At 40.3% G+C, this 12,209-nt stretch overlaps 1 long non-coding RNA gene across 1 annotated transcript; it reads left to right on the top strand.

The window, feature by feature from the left end:
* Positions 1–7,811: 7,811 nt before the first annotated feature.
* On the top strand, positions 7,812–11,946 carry LOC132711084 (uncharacterized). Its single transcript, XR_009621873.2, has 2 exons — positions 7,812–8,160; positions 9,888–11,946. It is a non-coding gene; the product is annotated as an uncharacterized LOC132711084 (long non-coding RNA).
* Positions 11,947–12,209: the final 263 nt, after the last annotated feature.

The raw sequence follows: 12,209 nt of genomic DNA, 5'->3' as shown, positions 1-12,209 counted from the left end.
ATACATACATACATACATACATAATGTCATGATGGGCATGATATTTTTGTGCTGCTGAAACAAATTAAGTCTTAAGGGGGAAAAAACCTAGGAAATTAAAATGTGATTAACTGAACTTCATGCTAATATTAATTATAAACAAGAGGCGACACCTTTGGTCAAACACATTTCTAAATTCATAGCATAAATTTAATGACTTTTCTGCGTAATTAATATGCTCTCTTCTGAGACTGATAATTGTAATAGTTTATTTATGAGCAGCTCTCCTCACCATTTTTCCTTCTTATTGCTTTTTAAAAAGAAAAAAAAATGCAAGATTTCTTTTGGCGAAAAATAAAATGTATTGGAAATAATTGTTTGGGCAAATCCAATTGATTAAAAAAATTCTGGAAAGGCAAATAATCAACTGGTAATTACAAGAATTCTTCTGAGTTCTATAATACATTAAAAAAAGGTAAGCTTCTAACAAAAAGGAAAGCAGACAAAGAAAAATAACTATCATTCAGAAGAAAAAAAATGTTGATGTACTGTGTTAATTAGCAAATATGTGTCTAAAAGGCACTAGTAATATGGGTTAGCATTATAGAAAATATATCCGTTTGAGTTTCTATATCTAAGGATAAAAATTAATGCCTGCAGGAATAAAGTCCTAACCAGGACATGATATTTGCCGTCGGACAAGTCCAGAGATAAGTGCATTGAGCAGGACAAGCTTCTTTCCTCTGTCTTCATTGACCTGTGAATAGGTAGCCTCTTTGGACCACCCTGAGATGTTATGGATGCCTGAGGAAATTCATGAAATTGATTCTGCTGCCCCATGATGGAATGACTGGACAGATCCTTTAAAATGATGATATATCATCTGCATTTACCACTTTCAAGGGGGTGAAGCAGCATTGTGTTCTAGTTCCTGCCTGTTCAATTGCTTGCATGTTGTCCAGGATCTGAAGGAGAGAGTGTACATCAGGTACTAATTGGATGGCTCCGTCTTTGATCTTTACTGCTTGAACGCATGGACAAAGGGCCACCATATAGTCATTCAAGAAACTCTCTTTGCAAAGTGTACTCTTGGTACCCAGAAACATGATCTACAGTTGATAATGAACAAATTCTCAGATTTTGCTGTGCTCTTTGGCCTAACTATCAATCTGAACAAGACTGAAGTGCTTTACTAACCCATATAAAATACCAACCCCATAGAACCAAAAATCATCATTGGCAATACCCAACTGACATCTGTAACTGACAATACCCAACTGACCTCAGCTTCAAATACTTGGGAAGCATTATCTTGAGTAATCAGCCTTTGGGCAAAATTATTAACTCCAGGATCAGCAAGGACAATCTTATTCTTGAGTGGCTGCATAACTAGAGTGATATCAACACCAATGCCCATATCTCCACAAAGCTGAAAGTCTATGGTATTTGTTCTCTCTTAAATGGATTGGATTGGTTCTTGGAACTTAAATGGTTCTGGATTGTACCAATGGCACATCAAGCAACTGGAGAAATTTCTCATGCACAGTCTCTTTGGCATTGTTGGCAAGACAATGTTTGCAACCTGGGGGCCTTGGATTATCAGAGCCAGGATGTGGTGGTGGATATGTCATCAGGCTGGACAACCACTGTATGCCTCACCAGTTGCTCTATTGGAGGGAAGAGATCCTGAGGTCATCCACACAAGCATTAAAAAGATGCTGTGAAGGAAACCCTAGGTCACTATGGCATCTAGCCAAGGGAGATGTGGCTGCTGACAGAACCCACTGGTGAGCCCTGTGGCTGTTTCATAGCATTTCCAAGTATTGAATTGGAGTGGGTCTGTCACTCTTTTCCAGGAAGATGGCCATTGAAAACCACACAGCACTACCTGGATGCTTATAATCAAAGGATTGAGGCAGAACAAAGCATTTTTGTGTTCTTCTTATTTGCATAAGCCAAAGTTTTTGTAATATCCAAATCAAATCAATAATATTTGCTAGCAGAGCCATAGTTAAAAACGCAATTGGAACCATGTTAAATCCTAATTTTCACCATGGAAGCTCGTTAAATGACTATGTCAGGGTTCCAAGTAACACCCCCCCTTCCCCCCCCCGCAGAAGTAAAACTCCAAGGCAGGCATTCTCCTCAAAGTTCCATTTTATTAGGGATGTCATATTGGCACATCTGGGAAAACCTGAATCTGAAAGGCCTCCGGGTTTTCCCCACCCAAATCAAAATCAAAGTTCCTTCCCCTGTACCCACATGTCCATCACATGGTCCAATCATGTCCCTGTCCCAACTGGAGTTGCTTCCCAGTCACGCCTCTCCAGGTGCAAGCTGAATGTCCTTGACTCCCAGGGAAAAGAATGTTGTTATGGCTATACCTCTCACCCTGTCTCCATCCACCACCACCTCTCCCATTTTCCACAGTGTGTGGCAGCCCTGAAGATCCAAAGTAAAAGATGGCCTCCAGGGCTGACAGACTGTAGGCAAATTCCTTACCCTGCCCAACTTAATTGTTGACATGGGAGAAAACTACTGCCTTGGCTTCCTGTGGGAAATTTGGAATTATTTATGAGCCACAATGCTTTCTTCAAATTATAATAGGTTTAGTATAAATGTAACAGCAAACAATGTATGAACAAGAAGGTAAGCTCATACAGATAGTCATCCCTGGCTCAAGATGTTTTCTGCTTGGGATGGGACAAACAACAAACATTGTCCCCACCCATCCAAGTCAAAGTTCTCAGCACTTCAATTGTTTTGATGCACAAAGCAGAAAATCCCAAAGGTTCTTTCCATCTCTTCATAATACTACTGCAATAATAAGCTTAACTTAATACATAAAAATAGCTCAAAACTTTGATACTCTTTGCTCATATTCTGAATCTGCTTCTGAATTTTGTCTGATGGTGGGATCATTCTAGCCTGGGGCTATGAGTGGTGATGCCATTGACTTGTGTGAGTTGCTGAATCTCTAACCAATTGCCACAATTCCTGTTTTACCCATGAGCAGAAACTTCCTCTTGGAGAAATGAAGCCAGAAAGGGAGTTTGGAGCTATTTTTGCTATATTTCTATTGTCACACAAATAACTGAGAAGTCAAATGTGTGATAGTTTATTGTTTGTTCAGAGATAAATGGCTTTCCCAGTCAAAATCCATTAGTTTCCTTTGTATTTTGAGGTTTTCTCTTGTTAAGAAAAGCATTTTTAATCGCCTCTTGCCAGCTAAACTACCATTATTACTTTTTGCCTCTCCTTTGTGTTCTAGATTTGGTCTTCTGCTTTTGTTTCCTTTCTTCTTCCACTTCCGTCTCCTTTTTCCTCTGATCTAATTTTCCTCTCCCCTTTCCCACTTCCTGCTGAAACACAAGATGCCTAATGTTCAAACCAGTGGTGAAATCCAATTTTTTTTCTACCAGTTCTGTGGGTGTGGCTTGGTGGGCATGGCTTGGTGGGCATGGCAGGGGAAGGATACTGCAAAATCCCCATTCCCTCCCCACTCTGGGGCCAGCCAGAGGTGATATTTGCCAGTTCTCCAAACTACTCAAAATTTCCACTACTGGTTCTCTGAACTGCTCAAAATTTCTGCTACTGGTTCTCCAGAACCTGTCAGAACCTGCTAGATTTCACCCCTGGTTCAAACCAAATTCATGTCACAGAAATTCTTCTAAATATGTCTTTGGAGGCAAAACAACTCACATTCAATGCTCAGTCCAGGATCAAATGCTTGAGTCCACTGAGATACTGTGAGTGCAAACCACACTTTAAAGCACAATTCCTGCAAAAATCTCATGCTATATAGCAGTGATGGCGAACCTTTTAAGGACCAAGTGCCCAAACTGCAACCCCAAACCCACTTATTTATTGCAAAGTGCCAACACGGCAATTTAACCTGAATAATAAGGTTTTACTACCAGTTGTAGGATTCAAATACTTTAACAACTGCTTCTTTCTAATGATCAGGTGGGTGTGGCTGGGGGGATCATGTGACTGAGGGAGCATGGCCAACTCTACATCACTCATGTGGGTGGTGCCTGTATGAGACAGGCAGGGTTAGAGAGGGAATCCAGGGGTTTCCAGTGGGAGTGGGGAGGAAAGAAAGAAAGATCCAACCTGGTTTTTTTGTGTCTGTGTGTGTGTGTGTGAGAGAGAGCGCGCACACTGCCACCAGCCCTGATATAACTCTCTGAGATCGAATCTCTCTCTCTCTCTCTCTCTCTCTCTCTCTCTCTCTTTCTCTCTCTCTCTCACACACACACACACTCACACACAGCCTGCATCAAGCTAGACTGGGAAATCTGGTTGCAAGAGGAAAAGAAGCCAGGTGAGCTGGACCCAGATGCTTCCCGTGTCCCCTCGTCCCAGAAGCAGCAACCTCAAACTCTCCCCTCTCTACTAGCCCCCTTCTTTACACAGGATCACCCAGCAGCGAGAATGGAGAGGGAGTAGGGCAGCTGCTAGCATTGAGGGAAGAGTACCACACAGAAACGGGAGCACACAGGAACGCCACCCCCTTCTCCCTCTCCATTCCCGCTACTGGGCGATCCCATGTGAAGACGGGGGCTTCAGGAGGAGGACGGGATCCCATCTCCCCCATTGTGAAGTGCGTGAGTAAAAAAGTTCACTCAATTCCAACTTCGTGAGATTTTTTACTTTTGCAAGAAGTTGGAATTGATTGAGTGAAATGTGATGGAGAAACGTGATTGGAGCTGGCCTGGGGCGACTGTGCGCATGCCCACAGAGAGGGCTCTGCATGCCATGTCTGGCACTCGTGCCATAGGTTCACCATCATGGCTACATAGCATGTTGAATCTTTAAAAAAGACCCTTCTTAGCATTATGGAAGGATAGGAGAAGCTTGAGAATGTTTAGCCTTTACAATAATTTTCTGTGTGTGACATGAGTATATAGGCTTAATTCAAATCCATGTTATGTTTTAAATGTATACTTTGAAATTGATATGACTGATTACACTAATTGTTGATCTTATTACAACTTCTCCTTCTCATTTTTTTGAAAAAAGGATTTGATATTGCAGCCTAGAAGGAATTATACTGTAGTATGATCTTTTGCAAATTTATTAGTATTAATGAAAACCTCAACTGAAAATGCATGGACCAGTCTGGCACCATAAGGTCTGTTTGGGAATATCACATCTCCTATATACTTGTGTAATCAGGATATAACTACATTTCTTAACAAAAATACCTGTTAGGCAACCCAGTTCAAATGGTTTTTTTCTTCCCTTAAAGAATATCAGATTATGCCTCATTTTTTAAAATCAAGTCAGCAAGTTAAAAGGTTTGAACTCTTGCTCAGGCCTATATTTAAGTACATATAAAACAAATTACAGCACGGCAGCATTCTTTTACTTTAGTCCAGGGGTCAGCAACCTGCAGCTCTGGAGCTGCATGCGGCTCTTTCATCCCTCTGCTGTGGCTCCCTGTCACTGGTCGGCTCCACAGTTGATAGGGCTTTCGGTTAGGACAGGTAGAGGAAAAAGGATGCTGTGCTAGGAGGAGACTCTATGGTGGGGGAACCGGACTTCCGGTTGGCTCCAGAATTGAATGGGGGGCTTCCAGTTAGGACCTTTGTGATTCTTTGAATGTCTAAAGTTGCCGACCCCTGCTTTAGTCCAATATAACACTTTTAAAAGATGATTGTTATCTAGACGTGCAAAGGCTACAATGATTAAGCAGAGCAATAATAGTTAATGTAACCCCGATGAAACCTGCTTTATTCCCCAACTGTAGAACAATAAAAGCAAATTCAGTTTGAGCAAGAGTCAAACAAAATGTTACAATAAAGGGAAGCCGCTTTATGTCTGGCTTGCTTTCAAAATAAGGATCATACATAGATCCATCTTGACCTTGAAGTCTCAGTGGATGCCTAGCACTCAAACCCAAGGCAGAACAAGGCAAAGTAGAAGAAATCCATTCTAGACAGGATACTAAGGCTTCCTAAATGTCTTGGCCCTTCATAAAGTTGCATGGCAGCTGATGTCCTGCTTTGAACACCATTTTGGGATTGCAGTTACTGTAAAAATAACAAAGCTGAATACCAGTTTTATAAATGAGCAACTGGCATTGCCAAAAGGGCTCTGTTGCTTCCATTTTCCCCTAAGATGAAGGCAGGGGAGCAGGAGGAAGAGGGTAAGAAGGTAGAGGGCTGGAGTCAAGCAACTAGGTTTGTCTTCTGATCACAGGGACAAGCTCATCAGGAGGACTGCACAAAGATAGTCCCCCAGTGTTTTATTTCCCTGTAATATACTTTTCCTATATTTCAATAAAATGCCAGAAGAGATCTGGAGCCAATTTCTGATTGACAGTTCAGTTTTCAGGAACTTTCCAATGCTGGTGCTTCGCAGGTGTCTTTTCCCTCGAGGCTTGATAAACATAAACAGTTCAACACCTTGATGGATTCTTAAGGTCCACATAAAATCATTGGAAGATTTTAGGCCCTTTTCCAAAATAAAGTAATTGCCAAAGTCAACACTCCAGGAACTATTTAAGATATTGTGAGTTCCATTTTTGCCTTGAATAGTTTGATATTCCTTGCAAATGTAATTTAATTCTCTCTCAAACCTCTCCTTCCTCTTGTCTTTCTCGAAGTGCAATCAATTTACTTGTTTGTGAAAATAGTTTTTATCAACAATCCTTGCTGAAAGATAAGAGGATAATAAATTAATTCCCTTCCTTTGAAAAAGAAAGGTAAAAACTTTAACTTGCATAAGAATGCATCCGCTTGAAATTGGATAGGATTTATTCTTGCAGTAAAAGCAACTAAACAGAACAGGCAGATGGCAAAAGATAACAACAGCACTTAGATTTATATACCTCTTCATAGTGCTTTTACAGCCCTTTCTAAGCGATTTACAGAGTCAGTATATTGCCCCCACCAATCTGGGTCCTCATTTTACCTACCTCGGAAGAATGGAAAGCTGAGTCAACCTTGAGTTGGTGAGATTTGAACTGCTGAACTGCAGCTAACAGTCAGCTGAAGTAGCCTGCAGTACTGCACTCTAACCATTGCACCACCTTGGCTCTAAAGCATCAAAAGATGCTTTTGATACCAGCAGTTCTTAATTTCTAAAACAGGAAGTGCTAATCATAAGAATCTTGATGGATTATACTATCTAACCCAGAACTGGGAAAAATATGATCTTACTAACTTATCATCACTCAGCATAGGCAGTGATGAAAAGTATTGAAGCAACAGAATACTTATCTATGGCTTCTCTACATTCCATTTATTTACTTAGTTATTAAATTTGTATGCCATCCATATCCCATACAAGGTGACTCTGGGCAGCTTACAAATTAAAAGGTATCTGGCTCCAATAATGGGCCAACTCAAATAGGATAATTGTGGTCAGTATTTAGTACTCAGAGGTACAATACTTCTGCATATTGGAGTTTTGATTAAAATGGTGATAGCTTGCATGGTTCTTCCTTTTACTCCAGGAGATATGAATGGACAATTGAGAGTTCCTTTTCTTAATACTTTTCTTATAAGTTTGAGATTTAAACCCTAACCTGATGAAGCAAATTAAGACATCTATATTGACCTTAATGACCAAAATTAAAGAGGAGAGGATAGTCTTTTGGAATCACAAAAGGGGTGGTGGCTCCCAGAAGGTGGGGTTTGCTTTTTTGGGTTGCAGGTAGTACAACGTGATGAAGTCAAATACTGTGTATATACATGAATATCTTTATGTACACTTATTAGTAGATTCTACAGCTGTCTTTATGGGATCTGGCTTTCAACAGGGTTTTCAGTGCCCTTTTCAGATGGCTGCATAGATCCCACTTTAACATCGGTGGCTGACAACTGTGTTCTCTTTCAGAAGTCTATTTTATGTGATTCAAAGAGCCTGAATGACCTTAATCTCCATAATTCACACCTTTATGTCAATGTTCTATTTAAAGGCAGCTTGCTTGAACAGAAAAAGGTGCCAGAGAAAATCTGCTCTTGTTTTCCATGGGGCTTGTCAAGGCAAATACTTGTTATGATTCTAAATACTTTTGCAAATATTAAAGATTAATCCCACACCCGTGATCAGAGCACAAGCCTTCAGTTGACCTGCAAAGCCCAAAGGATTAGTCGGATTTCTGAAACAGATGCTGATATAATTACACAGGAAGAAACATGACTCGCTGGTTTGAAAAGACACCTTCAGGTAATGTATTGATGTTCAAGGAGGCATGCTGTAATGCTGGAATCTGACAAGGTAGCTTAGAGATTCAATTGGTTGATGGCCTTTTGTTTAGTTTCTCCTATCAAGGAGGAACTTCCAGCTTTGCAATGACATTGACATAAGAGGAACCGTAAAAATAAATAATTTACAACTGTTTAAAATGAGAGATTGGTAACTCAAACTTCTCTAACCTGATCAGAGTTGTTCTTCATTTTCCTATCTAGCACGATTACATCTTTGATTTACTATTATGCATGGATTCGATAACTCGTGGTCTTGAATGATGCATTCTCTTAACAGAACATTAAACCTTATGATAAAATGGAATGGCTAACACTTAACTATTATCTTTGATAGAGTGGACCAGGAGAGATGGAGCATAATGCTTCTAAGTTATGGAAAGGTTTCCCCCCCCACACTTTGTTTTGCTTGGCTGGCTTGAATGAGAACATTATAAATAACACTTTGTTCCTCCTTGTTAATAAAATAGTATTTGTATTACTCAGCAGAAGCATGATAGATTGCTAATCATTGTTAAAAGTGAGAGATTAAGACCTGACACATGAAAATAATTGTGTGCCTGCAAGCCAGGTCCTGCACAAAACTGTATAAACAACCTGGCAGAACATTTCACTTCTTGATGTCCAAGGGAGGAGTTGTGCGAATAGAATGGGAGGGGGTATATCTTTGAATAACTTGATAACTCATTTATTCTTCAGCTTTCATATTAGTTTAGGACCTAAAGTTACTGCTGTACATAGGAAATCAAGTTTGATTTTGTAATATAGTCAACTGAATGCTTTGGAGTGCTATGCTTGTGATCAATAAGAAAGCAGTAACTACATTTGCTTGTCATATGATGATATTGATGTAAAAACATAATGGTCAGAATTATAAAATCAATTCCATAATTTAATCAGAAATGTTTATTGACACCATTAAAGTTGAATTCAATACCTCATGGTATCCAGTTAATTTCCTACCTGTCAGGGAAAAAAATGTATTGAAGTGTTCTGCCTTTGAACCGATCTGAGTTAATTTGATGTCGGAGGGGTGGATTAACAAACTCTCATTATTTTAATAGGCACTCATTTGTTTTAAGTGAGCATGGCCAAAGGGGCCCTTGGATGTTGAAAATAATGTTTGTTACCTTGATAGCGAACAGGGTAGACTTAGCTTTTCTGAATGATCAATTTAACTTTCTTCCACGCTGGGGTGGTAAATGTTTTTTTTTTTTCATCTTTTGCAGATATTTTAAACAAAATGCTATAGCTCTGTTACTACCTTGTTATGAAAAGCAGTTTTCTGCTTTTGACTTTCCTACAGCCTGGTGACTGGGACTGAAGTAAGGCAGGAATTACTCTGTATCCAAACTACTTAATACTGAACCCAAAGTCTTATCTTTCAGAAGAATGGAATTGGTCATGAGACGAACTGAATTTTTAGGCAGTGTTGCAGATCTAATGAATAACAGGATAACCAAGTTGGAAGGACTTTTGAGGTCTACTAGTCCAACCTCCTGCTCAAGTAGGAAACCCTATATCATTTCAGACAAATGGTTGCCCAATCTCTTCTTAGATACCTCAGAACTTCTGGAGAAGAGTCATTCCACTGTTTAATTGTTCTAACAGTCAGGAAATTGCTCGTTAGTTCTAGGTTGGTTTTCTCCTTGATTAGTTCTCATCCATTGCTTCTTGTCCTTCCTTCAGGTGCTTTGTGTTGTGGTCCGCTGGCGGCCTACGGAGCTGGCAGCAGAGTCGGACAGTGAGGAGACTGGGGAGGAACATGGGCCAGTCCTGGAGTCTTGGGAAGGCTCGAACAAGGGCTCTGCATCGGGGGCAGAGATGGGGCCAGGGCCATCTGGGAGTTATGTGCAGACTCTGGAGCCTCCAGAGTTGGACATCAGCGAGGCAGAGAAACAGGGGGAGCCTGTTCCCAGTGCGCACATGCACAGAGTTGCCAGAAGGCAAGAACAGTTAAAACAAAAGAGATGACTCAGGAGTAAGGCTTGGAGATGATTGGCCCCTCCCATAAGACATAAAGGAGGAGCAGAGGCACGTGAGCCCTTTGCAGGAAGCAACTGTTGTTCGTGCTGGCCGGTTTCAAGACTGCAGTTCTGTGTTGACCCTGTGTTCCTGTGAGTTCCTGTTGGACTCTTTACAATTATTTGGGACTCCTCTATGAATGAACAGATTGGGAATGAACAGGCTTTGAATGAACAGAATTCACAGCCGTGGAAATAAAAAGAGGGTTTTGGGGACTCATTGTGTGCTTTTATTGTATCAGGAAGCCTAGGTCAGAACACTTTGGAGAATAGGTTTACCCCCTCTTCTTTGTGGCAGCACCTCAAAAATTGGAACACTGCTGTCATGTCATCCCTAGTCCTTCTTTTCATTAAACTAGACATACCCAATTCCTGCAACTGTTCTTTGTATATTTTAGCCTTTAGTCCCCTAACCATCTATGTTGCTCTTCTCTGCACTCTTTCTAGAGTCTCAACACATTTTTTTAATATTGTAGTGACCAAAATTTGATGCAATATTCTAAGTGTGGTATTATCAAGGCATTATAAAGTGGTATTAACACTTTATGCAATCTGGATTCTATCCCTCTTTTAATTCAGCCTAGGACTATATTGGCTTTTTTGGCAGCTGCAGCACACTGCTGGCTCGTATTTAAGTGATTGTCCACTAGGACTCCAAGATCCCTCTCACACTTACTAGTATTGAGCCAGATACTATACCATTTGGTTTTGTTTGGCCTAAACATAAAACCCTACTTTTCTCACCACTGAATTTCATTTTATTAGATAGGGCCCAATGTTCAGGTCTGACTGTATCTTCTGAAATGTTGGCTATTCCTGCTAGCTTGATGTCATCTGCAAATTTGCTGAGTCCCCTTCTAATCCCTCATCTAAATCACTGATGAAGATATTGAAGAGTACTGGGCCTAAGACAGATCCTTGGGGTATCCCACTGCTCACTTCCCTCTGTATAGATGCAATTCCATTGAAGACTACAAATTGGCTTTGCTTGGTCAGCCAATTATGAATCCATCTGGTGGCAATGCTGTGTAACCCACATTTTTCTATTTTATCAAGTAGTAGGTTGTGGTTTATTTTATCAAATGCCTTACTGAAGTCCAAGTAAATTATATCCACAGCATTTTGCTGGTCCATTAATTTTGTCACTCTGTCAAAGATGTTGGCTTCTGGTTATGACTTTGTTTGCCTCTAGGTGTTCACAGATTCATTGCTTATTATCTTTTCTAGAATCTTCCCAGGTATTGATGTTAGGCCAATAAGTCTGTGGTTTCCTGAATCCATTTTCCCCTTTTTTTGAAGATGGGAACTACATCAGTCATTATTACATAATGACAGATGATGGACAAGGGATGGGGGTTCCAATGTCTTCTGGAGCCTAGTCTTCCAGAGTTGTAGTCATGTAGTTTTTGCCCTTTACACCATACTGGGGATCCTAGCTCTAAACAGCCAGACATTGCATGAATATCAGCATCAAGAGAATTTCACACAGTTCTTCAGGTCAGGTAATTGTATTCACTTCTATATGACTAGCTGTGCTTTGATTCCTTGATTAAATAGGGTCATGTGATGAGACCTCTCTATTACAATGCCTGCCCTATGGAATCCTATAGTATGGTCCTTGTCTTGCTTGCTTTTTGCAGAACCATGAAGACCTGGCTGTTTCCATGCCCAGGATGTTAAGTTAGACTATCTTATATATCACATGTTAAATAGTTATCACCTTGGTCAATTTGTTTGTTCTTTTTAAATCTGATTTTGATTTCTGTTTTTAATGACTGTGAGTCACCCTGTCATACATGTGTGGGAATTATGTCAGATGAATGAATGAATGAATGAATGAATGAATGAATGAATGAATGAATAGCAATAGTGCCATTGTGGGTGTTGGAAGTGAGGCAGAAGTGCTCCCTCTCAATGTTTGAAGTAGCTTTCAACCTGGAGGTCCTTGAGATTGTCAGATATCATCTCCTCCTTATTTGAAGATTGT

Source organism: Pantherophis guttatus, chromosome 1 (assembly GCF_059756535.1).
Source record: "Pantherophis guttatus breed Tessera chromosome 1, ASM5975653v1, whole genome shotgun sequence".
Lineage (NCBI taxonomy): Eukaryota > Metazoa > Chordata > Lepidosauria > Squamata > Colubridae > Pantherophis > Pantherophis guttatus.
The sequence above is the reverse complement of the archived record's forward strand: the minus strand, read 5'-3'. Positions and strand labels throughout refer to the sequence as shown.